This window comes from Phasianus colchicus, chromosome 5 (genome assembly GCF_987193195.1).
Source record: "Phasianus colchicus chromosome 5, bPhaCol1.hap1.1, whole genome shotgun sequence".
Lineage (NCBI taxonomy): Eukaryota > Metazoa > Chordata > Aves > Galliformes > Phasianidae > Phasianus > Phasianus colchicus.
Genome location: NC_143440.1, coordinates 25,396,352 through 25,413,345, shown reverse-complemented (window position 1 = coordinate 25,413,345; position 16,994 = coordinate 25,396,352). Strand labels below are relative to the sequence as shown.

The following is a 16,994-nucleotide window of genomic DNA, read 5'->3' as shown; positions in this document are numbered from 1 at the left end:
TGAGGGACTGGAGAATGTACCAAGAGAAGACACTGCAAACCTTTAGAGCAGCTTAAGCTCAGACAATGGCCAACACTCTGTGCTGTTTGTGGGAAGTATTTTCAACTATATAATGAGGCAAAAGAGAGACCTTTCTCTGACCTGGAATCCAGTATTTGTTGCTTATTTCACTACTGTATTCCCATGCTAACTGGTTCCATAACCTGTGTGCTCTAGCTTGTGATTTTGGCCATAAATGGGTGGGACAGACAGGTGAAGTCAGAGATAAAATATGGTTGTTTACTAAGGCCCATTACTGTGCTGGCATAGGGTAAGGATGCTTTTTATCCTCTGTCCTTGACATTGTGTTGAGAGGGAACTGATGTGTTTAAATGGGCAGGCTAAGAGTCAGAGGCATTTCACCTGGGCAGTGACAACACTTGCACACATGGAGGATGCTGCAGGGCTAATGAGATGGTGGTCAAAGCCAGAAGAGAGGAGCGTCACTCAGATTCTGTATGGAATTGTTTATTTGCAACCTGACTCAGAACACTTTGAATAGACTCCAGGCTTTCTGTTGTCCTTCACTCTGCAAGCAAGCTTATATACAGGGCTTATACATTTTGGGATTAAATATTTTAAATCTTATCTCTGGTGATTCTGACATGAAATTGGGAAAGTAAGATTTCCCCTTGTCAGCATGTAGTAATGCAATTGAATAGATTGGAGACGTGTTTAATTGAGAGATGAGAGAGTTTTATTATAATTTACAATTTGCATCCCTGGTCACACAATACAAAAATGTCCAAACAGCTGCTGAGCCTGCTTCCCATCCTGACTTGACAGGTAGGACAACATCAACTAAAACAACATTGTGGCCTTGTTGCAGTCGTGGTCACTGTTAGATACAAGTTATGACTGCATTTTTCACCTGCTCTGGGAAGAAGCACGTGCAATTTAGTAAGAAGGAGTAGATCCCTGTATAGAAAGGCATTTGGAGAAGGCGCATCCCAAAAGTTTCCTGGTGCTCTTCACTCTCTGTGCCTTCAGAGCTCTTGCAGTAGAGGACAGGGAAAGGGCACATTTTTTCTAGAAATATTGCTGATGATTACAAGGAAAGAAACCAGGCACCTGGTGAGAAAATAATGATTCAGCTCTCAAAGGGATGCTCCCCACTTCTGCCAACATTTCCTCAGATACTTTTCTGCATGTAGTTTACTTTGAGAAGCACATGAAGACTAACAGACACAACCACGCTGCTCAGCAGCCTGGGAAAGCAGCCCGCTCACTGCCCCTGAGGGGCCATCCCAGCAGGGCATCGCCAGCCCCACGCCATGGAGGAGCACCTCTGCAGGGTTCTGCTGGCCAGGCGTGCAGTGGACGTGTGGCAGAGCAAGTCATGCTTTGAGGGGGCACAGGAGGAGAGCAAGCGGCAGCTAAAGCTGTCTCTGGGAAGGCTGGTGTATGTCAGAGCAGGCTGTGAAGTGCTTTTTCCTACAGTTTCTTTCACTTTTGCATGCAGAGCCTGGCAGCCTCCGAGTGACACAGTGAAGAAGTATGGCAACACTGCTGTGGCTGTAGGATTTCAAACTTTTGTGGACATTAGCAGACGATCATCTAGACTTTGCATCATCTTTGAGAGCCTTGGGGTCCTAATACATTTGTTTGACATTAGTAGTGCCAGAGCTGCTGTTTCCAGAGCTGGGAGGACTCTTTCAGCTGGCCTGATGCTGGCCAGTGGTTAGGGAGACTTGCTGAACTGGGAGATTTCTCTACAGTTACTTATGCAAAAGGATGTCTTCACCTCTGAAACACACTGCTGTTGTTATATATTGCAGATGTTCTCTGCTTCACACCATTGTAAGCCATCCACTAGCCCCAGAGCCAAAGAGATTAAATCCAGGTGGTGGGGGCAGCTGGTAGTTCTTCCTGTTCCATGGAGCATCACAGCTATGGCAAGTTGTATAATTGCAATCATGACCACAGATCAGGTCCAGAAAAGGAGTGGTTAAAAACTGTGGTGCGGTGGCTTCCCAGGGCTCGCCCTTTTGCATTTTGCAAGAGTGCCGTCAGGGAGAAGCTGGCAGTTACTTTTGTCCCAACCTAACAGGGGAGATCTGTTTGCCTGGGAGCTCATGGCCATCCCCAGCACAGATGGAAGAGCAGCTGTCCCCAGGATGGCAGTGACCCTGCATGTTCCTCAGGACTGAGGTGCGTGACTCAGCAACTGCAGGGGACAGCCCTGGCCCCAGATCTGTCAGAAACCTCAGAAACCTGTGGGAACTGTGGGACTTTGCATACGGTGGATGCTCCTAATAGCTGTTTTCCCAAGTGAAAACTGTAGTAAATTGTGATATATGTACACGTGTGCTGGGTTGGTGAGAAGGCTTATCTCTAGAGCGGCACCTAGCAGTCCTGCTTAGGCAGATATATTGCTGTCATTTCTCATGGCTGATATAGCACCCAGCCATGGGAACACTTCTTTGTGGAGCTGGTATCTTAGAGTCCCTGAAATCATTTGTGTGACCAGGCTGCTGCAGAAATCTTTTGTCACCATGGCCAATCTCTAGCAACAGAACCGTGTACACAAACACTGTTCCTGTAAATCAGCATTTCATTAGCTTTGTGGAAGGAGTTCGGGGAGATGTAGCCTAGAAACAGGATTTCATAGGAAGGCATCTGTGGCTTCGTGGCCTAACCACTGCCTGCTGTGTGAGTGATGTGTTGTTGAGAAGGCACTTAAAGCATCCATCTTCTGTGGCACTCGTGGAAAGGAATGGGTGACCCTGCAGCTAAAAGTCCTGTGGTGGCTGATGCTGCTGGGTTGACACTCATGCAGCTGTGGCACCTCAGAGTTTGGGGCACGTAGGTACAGAAAGATGTACCTTCCTGCAGCAGCTGGTACCAGCACCCCATGGCCATGGCTGCATCCTGCACTCACAGGTAGAACTTGTCCTTCCCTGCCTTAAGATGACGTTCTCCCTTCTGGTATTAATTCCCAAGCACTGTACTTCTTTTTCAGAGACTTCCAGCAGAAACAGTGAACAGCTTTCAGTATATGTCAGCATGAACTAGAACGCTTCCTAACTTGACCTGCTTGCAGCAGAGTAAACACAGATGCCTGAAATATGAGTTTAAATAAATGTATTTCTATGCATATAAATAATATCCTGCTCATGGTAGTAAAACAGCACAGCTGTGCCTCTTCTGGATCTGAAGGAGTCAGCTTCTCGTGAGCAAATGTCCTGATTTAAGTGTCTAACTGTCTGCTCTTTTGCTTTCCCAAGAGCTGTTTTTAGGACTTGAGAAGATCAGCACAACTGCCGCTTCTTGGGTTTGGGGTGGCAGTGGTGGAGGGCAAAGCAGGATGTGGTGTGAGCTCACCTGCCCCAGGTGTGCCGCTGGTAGGCAGTGCCTCCTGCAGTGCCTGGCTGCCCCAGGAGGTGACGGGGAAGGAGTTGGGCAGCTGGCTGGGAGCCGGTGCCAGCCCTCTTGGCTCTGTTCTTATCTTTATGTTAATCTCATTTTATTATTTTTTATGGTTAGGAAAAGGAAAATAAAACCTCAGAGATACAGAACACCCTGAATACAATATCCAAGCAAAGACCCTTTTCTGGCTGACGTAAATACAACTTCTGGTGTTAGTTAAACCCAGGCTCTGATCTTCCTCCATTTCAGCTCCTCACGCTATGCACAATAAACATACATCTTGATTTGCACCAATGCAAATAAGAGATATGGTCCAGTGATCCTAGCACTCTGTTTGCAGGAAATTTTTGGCCTGAGTTCCATTTCCATTTTTTCCAGGGACTCTCTTGACTGTGGTGAAATTGTGCCAAGCTCACGCTCATCTGCAAAGAGAGGACGAGTCACACATGCCAAGTTGTAGTGCACGGCGTGGTGCCTGGGTGTCAGCATGACAGGGGAAATTCCATCCGGCTTCCTTCACTGCACAAGCAGGAGGGAGCCTCATGGAACTCCAGTGCTGTGGAGACGCCTACGAGCAGAGAATTCCCAGGGAAGAGAAAGCACATGGGATTTAGGAGGATTTTCTGCTACTTGCTCTTCCTAAAAGGCCTGGGGATTCCCATGCCTGGATGCAAAACTTGGAGATTGCCCATGGAGATTGCCCATAGGGATTCCCATTGCAATTGTGGAAGAGATGCCCAAGGTGACAGCAGCTGGTCTCTGCTTGCTTGGAGGCAGCTGCCCAGCTTTCGGCAAAGCATTTCGGCAACAGAGTGCCTGGCAGTACTTTGCCATGCCTAATGACTTATTTGCAGAGGGAAGGAGTTGCACTCCCTTTATGTGCACTTTCAAATAGAAATAACAGGAAAAATGCCTTCTACAGCATCACAGCAATCATCAAACTAGGATAACCCTTTTTGTAGTCAAAATTAGCTAACAGTTATTTTCAAACTTTTCAAGCTTCCTTTCCTGCTCCCCACCTTCCTTACTAGTAGCCTCTCATCACCTCTGCACTGGCAGTGTGCAGAGCCAATCTCAAACATTGATGTTTTCATTTCAGTTCAGTCATTTCATTTCGCTTTGGCTAGAAATAACGCTTCTGAGAGAGTGGAGGTTGCTGTGTGCACTTGGCAGGAGGGAAGTTCCTTTCCTTCCTTCCTTCCCTTTTCCCCCTTTCTTCCTTGACATGAATTTTTTAGCCTCTTTTAAAAAACTGGGGGTTTTTTTGTTTTGTTTTTGTTTACTTGCTGCCTTCACTCACATCCCTTTTTCTTTCATTTGCAGCTCAGCCTTTTGCTTAATTTGTCTGGGATTTCCTAAAATATCTGGACAGGATCTCTGAGAAACAAAGGAAGGAGAGATTTGGACCTCTTTATACTCCTAAACATAAAGCAGTAAAGTTCTTTACCAACATGAGAAAAAAAGTGGGAGCTACTCCAAAATGAGACCAGTGAGATATTTTTGCTTAGTATTAAGTCAGAATTGATGACTTTTTGCCCAGAGTTCCTCCAACAGCTGTTCAATGGCACCTTAAGGCACCTAATGGGCTTAAGTTGCACCAGGGTAGGTTCAGGTTGGACATTAGGAAAAGATTTCTTCTCACAAAGAATGGTGAGGTATCAGAACAGGCTGCCCAGTGAGGTGGTTGAGTCACTGTCCATGGAGGTGGTCCAGAATAGGGCAGATGTGGCAGCGAGGGACATGCTGGGGCAGTCACAGACATGGACTGATGGTTGGACTAGATGAACTTAGTAATCCTTCCAACCTTAATAATTCTATGATTCTATGATCTAGCAGCCTGCCTCAGCTGGGAGTGGGGATTTAGGCGGCAACAGCAGCACAAATTCCAATGGGTTCAGTACTCAGATCCTCTCATCAGCCCCTCATCCCTGGAGAAAAGCCCAAAAGGGGAAAAAAGGAGCTTTCTTCTCATTGAGCTGTGCCACAGCCAAGCTGCTGCTGGTAGCAGGTCTCACCATGTTAAACAGGAGCTCGTGTGCTTGAAGCCTGCGGGTTTGTTTTAGTTTGGCTCATTAATCTAAGTGAAGCGTTTCTGGCTTCGGACGCTGTGAGGATTAAGTGGGGCAGCAAAACAAATGAAAGCTTGAATATCTGGCCAGGTTCTTGGCACCTCCCTTCCAGCAGCAACCAGCCTGGGGCTGCTGCTGAGAGGGGACCCTCAGCTTCTGCTACTGTCTGGTGTTTTGTCACTGACATTGCTGGGAACACTGATCAGATTGACATAAAATATATAGGAATGAAAATAAGTAATTACCTGTGCTGTCAGCTAGGGTTGAGGACAGAAAGGGTGGGTTCTCAGATCATCCCGATGGCTCATTTTTTGCTCTTGTAGTGAATTGAGAGCATATGAGCTGAATAACACCAAGGGTAAGATCTGCAGATAATGTGCATCTGCTGTAATTTGTTGGAGGATGTCCTGATTACATTATCCTGGAGCTCTTGTTTCCTCACCAATGCTCCCAAGCTTTCCTTCTCTCACTCTTACCCTTTTACCTATAGGGACAGGATTTTTGGGGAGTTTCTTTCTTCCGTCTGGCTTAATTAGCAAGGCCATTTTGTCTGGTCACAGCCAGTCCTCTGTGTGGTTCAGCTAACACTCAAACCTGGGAAGCAAGCTTTCTTCTAAGCCAGCAATCCTCTGCTTCTCTCTGGAACCCATGGAGATATAGCAGAGACAACAGTGTTAGCACAGCAGAGTTACACCCATGAAAATAGACCCGAACAATGGGGACTCAGGCTGTGCAATGACCAGCAGTACTATCTGCTGACCCTCAGGGTGCAGTTTCCCATTTGGGCTTAATCTCATCTGATGGTGGGCTGCTGGTGAAAGGGGTGGTCCTGCTCTTCCTGCCTGCTCCTAGCCATGCACTCCTGGCACCTCCCTTGCACTGAAAGCAACAAAGCTGCAGGCTACTGAAAGATGGAAGATTTTTCCTTTTTTTTTTTTTTGGTGCATCAGTTTTTTTGCTGGATCAAAGAGCCAACCTGAGTCACCCTGCCACAGCAATACTCCTCAACACAACGCAGGACACCTGCAGCCATGCTGAGTTAAGCACAGCCAGAAAATGGGCCATCTGTCATACCCATCCCCTTATGCCACAGCTCCCGGTGAACCACCTCTCTCTCCAAGATGTGGGTTTGCCTGAAACCATCAGTGCAGCACAAAACAAGGGCCAGGATCAAAGACAGGGCTGAGCCCCAGCTCTCAGTCCACAGTCTTGCAAACATTTGGAAGTCTCAGCCTCGTACACCACCTCTGAAACAGGTTTCTTCCCTGGTTAATTCTCCTGACTGCCAGGAGAGCGGGATGTGACCCTCCTGACATTTGTTTGGTGAATTATGCTTGCCTTCCGGAGAGCACAAACAAGCTGCTGGACTTCCTCCCCACAGCCTCAGCCCCAGCCCAACTCTCTGCATCCCCTGTGCTGGCCTTACATTGCACAGCTGAGATCAGCATTGAGTTACACTTCCAAAAATGCCTCTGTGATTTAGAGCTCTGACTCTACTTTCCAACCACAGTCCAAGAAACGTTAGCATGTAATTGCCATTGATATCCCTCGATATGAAACATCTGACTGTTTTTGAAGATCTGGTCTGAAGCATTTGGGAAAGTCATTTGGATTTAGGTCTGTAAATAGTGATGTCACTTCTAAAAATAGGCCTTGCCCCCCAAAGGTGCCCAGGCACCACACACGTTGTCCTTTCTGTCCTACCCTACCTAGATGGCTGGAATTTGAAGACTGTGGTGAGAAAAATATAAGTAATTTCTATGTCACAACAGCCAGACCTGAATGTAATTACTCAAAAAACCATAGTCACAGCTTCTCAGTAATGTTTGGAAACCAATAAGAAGCATCCTCCTTGTTCATGGGAACAGAAATTGTGTTCACATAACAAAGATATTAGGTAAGAGGAAGTATATTGAGGAACTCAGGAAGTGAAAAGTCTTTCATTGCCATATTATTGCAAGAGCCAGTACAAAGAAACATGATTAGTCGGTTCTTCAGCAGCTTCCTATTTCCATCACCAAACTGCTTTAATCTTTAAGATACTGAACACTGTGTTTTTTTCTGAGGTTAATGTGGAAGGGCTTTTGTGTCCAATAGAATCACTGGGCACAGGTGAAATATGGAAGATGTGATGAAGGTTAGATTTCAGCTATATCCTCTACTTCCCCACCACTGCTTTCTTCCCTTTTCATTTACTCTGAGCCGCAACATGTGTTGGTGGAGCCGTTATTTCTCCCTTGTCTAATGACCCAAGCTGCCCATACCAGCTGGGAGTGGCTGTCCCCTGCAGAGGAGACCAGTGATGGCAGCACTGTGATGATATATCCAGCTGAGGACAGTGATGGGTCCTGGTTCCAAGGCTAAGCCAAAGAGAAGGAATCATAGAAGACTCACAGAATTGTCTGAGTTGGATGGGACTTTAAAGGTCATCTAGTCCAACTCCCCTGCAGTGAGAACAAGGACACTTACAGCTACATCAAGGTGCTTAGAGCCCCATCCAGCCTGACCTTGAGTGCCTCCAGGGACAGGGCATCAACCATCTCTCTGGGCAACCTGTTCCAGTGCCTCACAACCCTTACTGTAAAAAACTTCTTCCTTATATCCAGTTTAAATCCTGCAGGTCCCCTGCTCAGAGGGAGATTGCCTGGGTTAAGGGGCTGCAGCTGTAGCAGTGCTAGGGAGCAATTGCACAATGCATGACGATAAGGATTCTTTTTTAAAAGTATTTTTGAAAGCACTTTTATTTCTAAGCTAATTTTTAATGGAAATTACTTATCAGCACTGCAGTCAGAATGGAGGTGGATGAGAACTGAGGGACAGGAGAGCCAGAGCTGAGGAAGAATGTGAACAGAAATGTTTTCAGAAGGAAATATTCTATTTAGCTTTCTTAATTGTATTTTGCAAATACCTTGGCATCCTTACAGCTTTAGCCTGTAGACGGGATAGGTGTCGAGGCTGGGTTATTTTGCAGCCTACTGGTGCTGCCGGCATTGCTCTCGCTAGTCTCAGAGCCACACGCCTTCCCCTGACCTCACCAATGATGTTCAACTGCTTACAAGGAAGTAAACAAAAGGGACTCATGGGGACTTTGGTTCCATAGAAACAGCAGGGAAAATGTCCATGCGTGCCAAGTGGAAAAGGACTAAATCAGTGGGGAAGGAAATTTTATTGTCGCAAGTTCAAAGGGGATGTTACAAACAAGAGAGTGGGGAAAAAAAAAGGAAAACTTCAGAAAGCAGTCCCTGAAGTAAAACAAAATACTACTAATGAAGATTTGCCTTAGAGCAGTTGTCAAATATGATGCAGTATTTACATCAACTGTGACTCAGGCAGCAATTGCTACTTCCCCTTCCAGCACACCACAGCTCTGCCTGCCCTTCAAGGGCTGCGGCTCACAATCCTGTGCACTGATTTGGCCCTGGGTGGAAGAAAGCAATGAATGGGCAGTGGGACATGGACATGTAGCCCCACCAGTCATGAATCCATCAGGGCTGGATGTGGGGGAACAGCAAGCAGCATTATGTCAGTGGTGGGAGGAAAAGCCCTGCGACGGAGCAGTGGCTGCATTCAGGGTGGCTCATGAATGTGTTCCTGGGCTGTAATGAGATCCTGGCAAAGATTCAAAAGGGGAATATACAAAGAACACAATTAATTTTATTAAAAGCCAAATGCAGACATGGCTTTGGGTCTTGCAGAAAGAGATTTAGGGTTACAAATGGAGAGGATGGCCACTGAGTTGTTCTCTTTGTTGACATTGCCATCTACAGTTGTGAAAGCCCTTTGTGGGGCCGGCAGTACACTAGGGTTCACAGGACAAGGCCATCACTACACAGATGTGCAACAATGGGCAACACCTGTGCGCATCTATTTGCTACTGTAGGCTTCATGAGAGCAAACTGACACAAGATGGGCCACAAACTGACATTAGGGCACCTACACAGCATAACTCCAGGCACCTTTTTCCTCCAAGGAGACCCACAGCTCTTCCCACCCCCATGCAGCTGCAGCAGTGACACACTTTGTTGAATAAACCATCAATCCTGGCAGCCACTCTGGTTATTTCTAAGAAAATCACCCTCATCTTCCTGCTCTAGTAGGAAAAATCCAAAAATGGATCAAGTTTTAGTCATTTCCACATCTGAAAGGGCTGAAAGCTGGTCTCTGTGGCCAGTCCTATGGGGAGCAACAACCCTATGTGTGACATTCAGGTCCACACCACATCATGTAGCGTTTCAGAGAGCAATGCAAACAAGGCCAAGTCACAGACTGCACCTGTGTGAGCACCACCTGGTTAGGCTTCTTCCCAGTGCTTCCAGCTTACCAAGCTGGTGGTACAGTCAGGTCTGCATGCCCAGGGGTCTCCTTCTTCTTGCTGGAGCTTCAGCCAATTCAACACTTGCCTGCTGGGATTTTGACCCTCCCATCCCCCCATATGTTTTTTTGAAGAGATAACTACTTATATATATACTTGCTATTTGGATGGGGGTGGGGAGAGAGAACCTTTATTGTTGTCTCTAAGCTTCTGCAGCATAAAGTTCCAGGATTCCTCCATTCCCAGCTGCTGGATTCAGAAAGCTTTTCCTTTTCAAGCTTCCTGTTCACACAGGGTGGGGGTGGAAAGTGGGGGATGAGGGGGGAGGTTAGGTATTGAATAAAAGGAATTAACCATTTCCCTTCTCTGACCTTTGGGAATTTCCGTATGTGAAAGTGGCAGCTTGTGTGTCTAAGAATTACAAATGATGGGACCTTGTGAGTTGCTGAATGGATGTGCAACCAGCCACCGTGGAGCTGGGCTAGGAGCAAGGAGGGCAAAGGGGAGGAACGAGAAGCAGGAAAGAGCAAAGATACCAAAGGACTGCATGTTTTATAGGAACGAAAACTGCTTATTGTGCTCCAGAGAGCTCATACCATTGCAGCTTCCTTCTACCATGTCCTAGTTCATCTTCTGTTCTCAGTGTACAGCAGAAAGGAGGCCAGGAAGTAAATTTCCATGAGAAGGCTCTCATGACTCAGATCTCCCTCCTGTAGGGCTTCATCAGCTTCCCTCAGACAGGGTCACCATCCTGAAAGGAAAACAACCATTCTGGCTGGTGTTACACTGCGTGTATATTTAATGCACATTGCGTGTATATGTACACACAACCCTCTCTAGACCCTTAAAAAACAATGGGACTGAGCTCAAGAGTGGGACTTCCAGCACTGTTTCTGAGAATCCTGTGTTTCTCAGTGCCACCCATATGCTCACAGCTGCTGGGACACTCTGTGGCACACACAGGTGCAGCCATATGCATGAGGTGTGGAAGAGGTTGCAGCCTCCATCGCCACTGCCATTTTCAGGGAGCATCAAGTATCCCAGAGCACACTCGGCTGGTGAAGAAAGAAGAGCTATGGCAGAGAGATTTCCTAAATACAGGAGGAAAAAAAAAAACTTGTTTGTCCCCATTGCTGGCTGCGATTTGCAAGGCGCAAAGGAAAAAATACGCTGCTCAGCAGGGCTGCTGCTGCATCCTGTATGGCATTGCTGCAAACCAAGCAGCCCCATCTGTCTGAGGATGTACAAATTGTAAACCTCACAGGGCTGAGCTGGGGAGTCCCAGCCCCTGCTGCTCTGCTGAGATGGCAGCACCCACCTGTGCCTCACTGTGCTCCAGCTCATGGAGGGCAGTGTCTTGTGCCATACAGACATATGCAACCTGCACTTTGGGGAGCATGGAGAGGTGATTGGCTTGGGAAAGATCTCCTCGTTCTCTCCCTCTGCTATGGGCTGATGGAGATGGCTACAGGGGAAGCCTTTTTTCCCCCAAGTCCCCATAGCTGAGCATCCCTTGCCCACTGCTGCCCTCAGTGCTGCCATCAGCCTGTGGATGAGACAAAGGCCAGCCGGTGCATCAAAGACGTGTTAAGTTACTGCTGTGCTGTGAAAGAGAGGGAAAAAAATCCTGTTGACTGTGACAAATTAGGGAAATTCAGGGTGGCACTCACTCTTTTATTGGAGAGCTGCTTGAGTCTGTGCACTGCTAAAGGGATTAGAGCAGTGTGTGGCATGTTTCTGGTTCTGACAGAAACTTGAGCATGCTCTAGTAGAGCTGTAAAGAGGAGGGCCACATCAGTGGTGAAGGCCAAGGAGAGGGTGCCTGGTTGTAAGTGATTAGCTGCCCTTGGGAGACACCAGGGGGCTGAGAACTGAATGTGCCATTGACTGTTGAGGTGCTGAACTCTCCTGAGAACTGCACTTGCAGCACAACACTATGGCTTTCTCTTCCCACACCTATGCCCCTGGGCATGCCATGCTCTCACAGAGAGCTCATGGTGCTGTCTCCCAAAGGAGGAGGATCATCGAGGGATGCAGTGCCAGCCCTACAGGTCTCAGCCCTGACCTGCAACAACCTCCCCAGGGACAGAGAGGGCTTTAGGGTCTCCACTCCCATTCAACTCTTGCTCATTCAGAAGAATAAGAAAGGAAAGTAGCAAATCTTGGTGTCACATAAGAAAATTCATATTAGTGTGATAATAATGAAAAAAGTAGTAACTTACTGGGGGGCGAGACAGCCGCTGTGCCTAAGGTCAGCCTTCACTTGGACTTTCAAGGTACCAAGCTGAACATAGATGGGGAGCCAACTTGTATCTGGTTACTCTAAACTAAATTTCAAGGAAGTTTCAAGAAAATGATTGTGAACACAACATCTGCTCTGAGAACAAGATCAGAAACTAAGCCCACAGCCCAATGCACAACCTGAATGACTGTATTCCTAAGCAGCACATCCACTCTGTGATAGAGACATGAAAGACAAGGCTCATAATGTTAACAGAGGTGTGGAAAAAGCAACCTTGCACAGCAGATGCGAAGAGATGGAATGAGTATATCAATGAGTATATCTGGAAGGAGCATCATAACTTGTTAAACATTATTTTCCTCATATGCCCCTAAAGTTGGGTCACATTGAGTACTTCAGACAGAGTGGACAGGGCCCAGACTGGCCATTCACGTACTGACCTAGATTTGCATGAGCTTGCCAGGGCATCAGCACATCAAATCCACTTGGGTTCAGAAGCATCTGCAGTTCATGTATGGAAAAACTGGAAACCAGAGTTATCAGGAGTGACATAGTGAGAAAGAATCAAATGCCTTCTTCTCTTTCCCTGCCTCATCACAAAAATGAGATACGTAGGTAGGTCTGGGATTTGGGTTAACATCCATGCGTGAGGTTATCCCTGGGGCATGCACCTACCTCTAGCTCTTATATTCATCTTAGAGAGGTCTAAGTGCAGCTGGAGAGGCCAAAGTGTGAGAGTGAGACTGAGGGCCTACCTAAAAACCTGAGATGGCAGATTCTCTGGTAAACCATTCAGCACACTGCAGAAAAGCTCACAAACCCTGGCTGAACACCACTGCAGTCAGCATTACTGAGAAAGGTGAGTAAGCCAAATTCAATATGCGTCAAGCTGCTGCTAGAGTTTTGCAGAGTGAGCTTCTTGTGGGTGGTGAGGGAGGGACTGGGGCAAAGTTAAAGGAAAAGCAGGCTGAGTTTTGACCTGGAAGATCCCTAGTTGACCACAGTTTTAAAAACTTATTAAGAGAGCACAGGATGAAGGAAATCACTCATTGTTATTGCTCTTAAGAAATCCTTTTCTAGCCTTCCTCACAGATTTGGAAAGCTAAGTAATGAACATCATCCAAGACACCAGTTAGCTTACAGAAGATGGATGAAGGTCAGCCCCTGCCTCAGCAGCACCCAGCTGGCTCCTCACCCTTGGCTTTCCCAGTCTGAAATGGGAATTTTGGCTGGCTGAACTTCTCCATTGCCACCCAGCAGGACTTCCCCAGCAATGCCTCTCTGCCCCAGCAGTGTGACCTTCCGCTCCATCCTGCTGCATCTGGGCCAGCGCAGAGCTGGCAGCCTCAGCTTCCTTGCAGCAGTATCAGCTACACTGTGCCCCATCTGTATGAACTAAACAAAATTTAGGCTCAGTTCCCATTCTTAGCTTGGAAGCTCTTATCAGGGTGCTCACATAATCCCTCCGCCCATGGCTGACTGATCATGGAATTGTTTGAGTCAGAAGGGACCCGTAAAGGCCATCTAGTCCAACTCCTCTGCAATGAGCAGGAACACCTACAGCTACATCAGGTAGCTGTACCTTGTCCAGCCTGACTTGAGTGCCCCCAGATCCACCACATTTCTGGGCAACCTGTGCTTCATTGATCATGGCAGAGGGGTGAAGCATGCCTTGTTCTGCCTCTGGTATGGACTGTGCTCACCTCTTACATTACAAACTGAGTTGGGGTGCATATGGGTATTAAAGAGGTCAAGATAAAAGAAGCTCCCTTCTGATATCCTGCATGCAGTCAGTCTGATGATACATACAGTCTCATACATGGCACCCAATGAAAGGACAGGAGGAGGTTAGGGTTGAGAAGCTCTCTGGCCTGCAATTAGCTGAGAGGCTCATATTTAGCAAGCAATGGAGGTTTCCCAACTACACAGCATATACTAAGCTGTGCAACATCTCATTTCTCAGTTTGCAGCTGCTGACACAGCAAGGATTAGTCAAACAGACGTTAAGGATGGGATAGTGAGCTGTGCGCACTTTCCATGTGATGGCAGGGATACCACAAGCAGGAACTGACTCTAGTCAGTCAGATACATTCTCTACAAGCAGCCTGGGGCCCCTGCCCCACAAGCCAGGCTCAGCATGAAGCTTTCAGATGGGAACATGCTCTTTCTCTGCCACAGGAGTTTTTTTTGTTGTGCTGGCTTGAGGGCATCTAGACAAATAGCAGCCACCTTGGGGACAGCTGTGGCTCTGCCAGCAAGTCCTGCAAGATTTAGGCAGGCCTTGAAGTTCACCTCCCCAGAGAGGCTCAGAAGGGAAAACAGCCACAGCGATACCTCCAGTGGCAGAAAGCAGGACGAGCGGAAGGCCTGGGAGGTGCAGCAGGAGGTCAGCCCAACCCATGCTGCTCTGCACACAGCACACAGATGGAACTGTGCTCTGTTTATCTGTAAACAGTAGCACTGTTCAGCACAAACATGCAATCAGCTTGAGCTTGGAAGGCTTCGTGTCCTTCTTGGTAACAGTGTGATTGAAAAGAAGTCCTTGGCTCACTGCCCTGAGTGCCTTGCTGGAGTGTGCTGGGTGAGGAGCAGGGAAGAGCTGGAGCAGAAACGCTGAGCTTTGATTTTCAAGTCCAATTGCCCCAACAATATGACCCAGACCTTCCCAGCTGAGAGTTGAGTGACTGGAGACAGTGCAGAGCCCTGGGACAGCTCTGAAGAGCTGCTCCATTCCTGGTCACAGCTTGCTCTCCAGGGATAGTCAGCTCTAACACCTCAGCTTGCACACAGGTACCACCTGAAGCTGCTTTCTGTTTTTGTAAGCTATAGGTGCTTACAAAACACCTATTCCTATCAAGGATCCCAACAAGCCCCTCTCATCTCATGATGTTGGGAAGAAATATCATCCCTATTTCTAAGGTAGGGACATGAGGCACAACAAGGTCAAGCAATTGTGCAAGATCCAAAGGCCCAACCTTTAACAGCTTAAAAATTAGCATACTGTATGCTAGAGCTATGTGGGTGAGTCCCAGGATTTATCTTCCCCTCTCGAAAAGCAATTTCACACACTCCAGTATGCATGCCAAGAACTTTCATTACTTAGAATAAGAGAATCAGTAACATTGAAAAAACCACTTAGACCATCCAGTCCAACCCATCATGCCCACTGACCACGTCCCTCAGTGCCACATCTTTCCTTTTCTTGAATACCTCCAGGGACGGTGACTCCACCACCTCCCTGGGCAGCCTTTGCCACTGCCTTACTGCTCTTTCTGAGAAGTTTTTCCTAACATCCAATCTGTTAGATACAGCCCAGGATATCAGTCAGGCAGCATTCATTCCTGTAGCCCTCTATGTTCCCACGCTCCTTTTCATCATCTACATTAAAGGGCAATCTGCTTCACAGGGAACTGGTAGCAGCAAAACTATATCCACTTCCTTACTGCTGATGGAGAAGGGTATTTCTGCTTATAGCTGGTGAGAAACTTTCTGCTCATAGTCAAGCACATGGACAAAATCACAGGACATTCAAGTAGCTATTATTTGCATTCATTATATTCATGGAATGCATCAATAATTGGCTCTCATAACACTCATGCACAAAAAAATATAGTGGTAAGAGCTCACCTGAGGAGACCTCACAATCTCAAGTTGGAGAATTGATATAGCAGTCCTACAATCAAGGCCTACAGTCCCCCAACCCATCCTTTATCTGGGAAAGCGTTCCAGGAGCTGAACTGACCCAGATGCATCCAAACGAAGTTCTTAGTAGCAAATAACAGAAACCTGATGGTCATTGGTTTAATGGGAAAATCAGCTGTGGTTACAGAATCCCTTCTGTACTTTTCCCCTCCTCCTCAGGAACAGCCATGAGTGACTGGATAAGATTTAACAGAGTATTTTCAAGAGGGGCTTTGCAGATCCTGACGGGAAGCTGGAGTAGTGTTGTTTTTCCCACCAGGCCTTGAGGACAGAGTGCATGAAGGTGTTGTGTGGAGAAAGCAGCTATGCTCCTTCACCGAACACAGGTGGTTTTCTTCCTATCCTCACCACACCTGGGGGATTCAAGAAATTTCAAGAAGAAGAGACGTGCTTGCAGTTTGCCTCCTCACATTTACCTTGGGGAATCTTTCCAGACATTGTCCCCAACAGCATCTTATTTCTGAGACATTAAAAAGCCACTCTATTCAAATGCAAATCAAGTCCTTCCTGACAATAACTGTTGAGTAATTTTGACGTCAATACGAGTGCTCTAGCCGGACGTTCCAAGAATAGACCTGGTGTTTGGGAACGGAGCAAAAAGGAAGCAACCACAGATAATACACAGGAGCAACTCTTTAAAGGAGAGACTGTGAGGGGAAGATAGCACAGCCAGGGGTATCAGGTACCAAAGCACCAGAGATTTAGAGCGAGGAACAGGCAGGGGAAGCTACACCAGAGAGGGCTGAGGCACAGGCTCTCCTCAGACCCAGGGTAAGGAATCTGGGCTTGTCAGCAGAGCAGATGCGCTTAGGTCTTGCGCTGTTGACTTTGAGGATGGGAGCAGTGAGACAAGATGAGGGTGTCTGAGTGAAGGAGACTCCTGAGAACATCAAGCAACCCAAATCTTGGCAGCCAAAGAGCAAGGTGGACAGTGTAGCACCAGGGCTACCACTAACTGTTGAAAGAACAGGTTTTTCACCTCATCTTGGCTGAGTCCATTTGCTCAGAGTCAACTCCCAGACTCTTCCCTTAGACTGGATGTCGACCAAATTTCATACATTTGGAGCTTTCTTAGGTGGCTCTGCCAGTAGTGCATTATACAGTGCTGTCTGGAAGTTCTCTTCTGCAGTGTGTGTGCTGTCATGCTCCTAAAGCTGGTTGCAGAGAGGAAACCAAACTTGCATGCATTTTAGAGGGAAAGGCTTTTAACCAGAGCTTGATACCATAAAGTACATTCAGACACACAACTAGCTATCCCACT

The 16,994-nt window shown here is 47.2% G+C and overlaps 1 protein-coding gene across 4 annotated transcripts in view; it reads right to left on the bottom strand.

Moving 5' to 3' along the window:
* Positions 1 to 713: 713 nt before the first annotated feature.
* Positions 714 to 16,994, bottom strand: part of VPS18 (VPS18 core subunit of CORVET and HOPS complexes) — a 70,790-nt gene continuing 54,509 nt past the window's right edge. For 2 of the 4 annotated variants that reach the window (XM_031593510.2, XM_090140973.1), the window contains one exon: positions 714 to 10,540. The gene's annotated coding sequence lies outside the window, so the exon portion shown is untranslated. The remainder of the gene's footprint in view (positions 10,541 to 16,994) is intronic. The other 2 variants (XM_090140971.1, XM_090140972.1) reach the window with 2 other exon arrangements.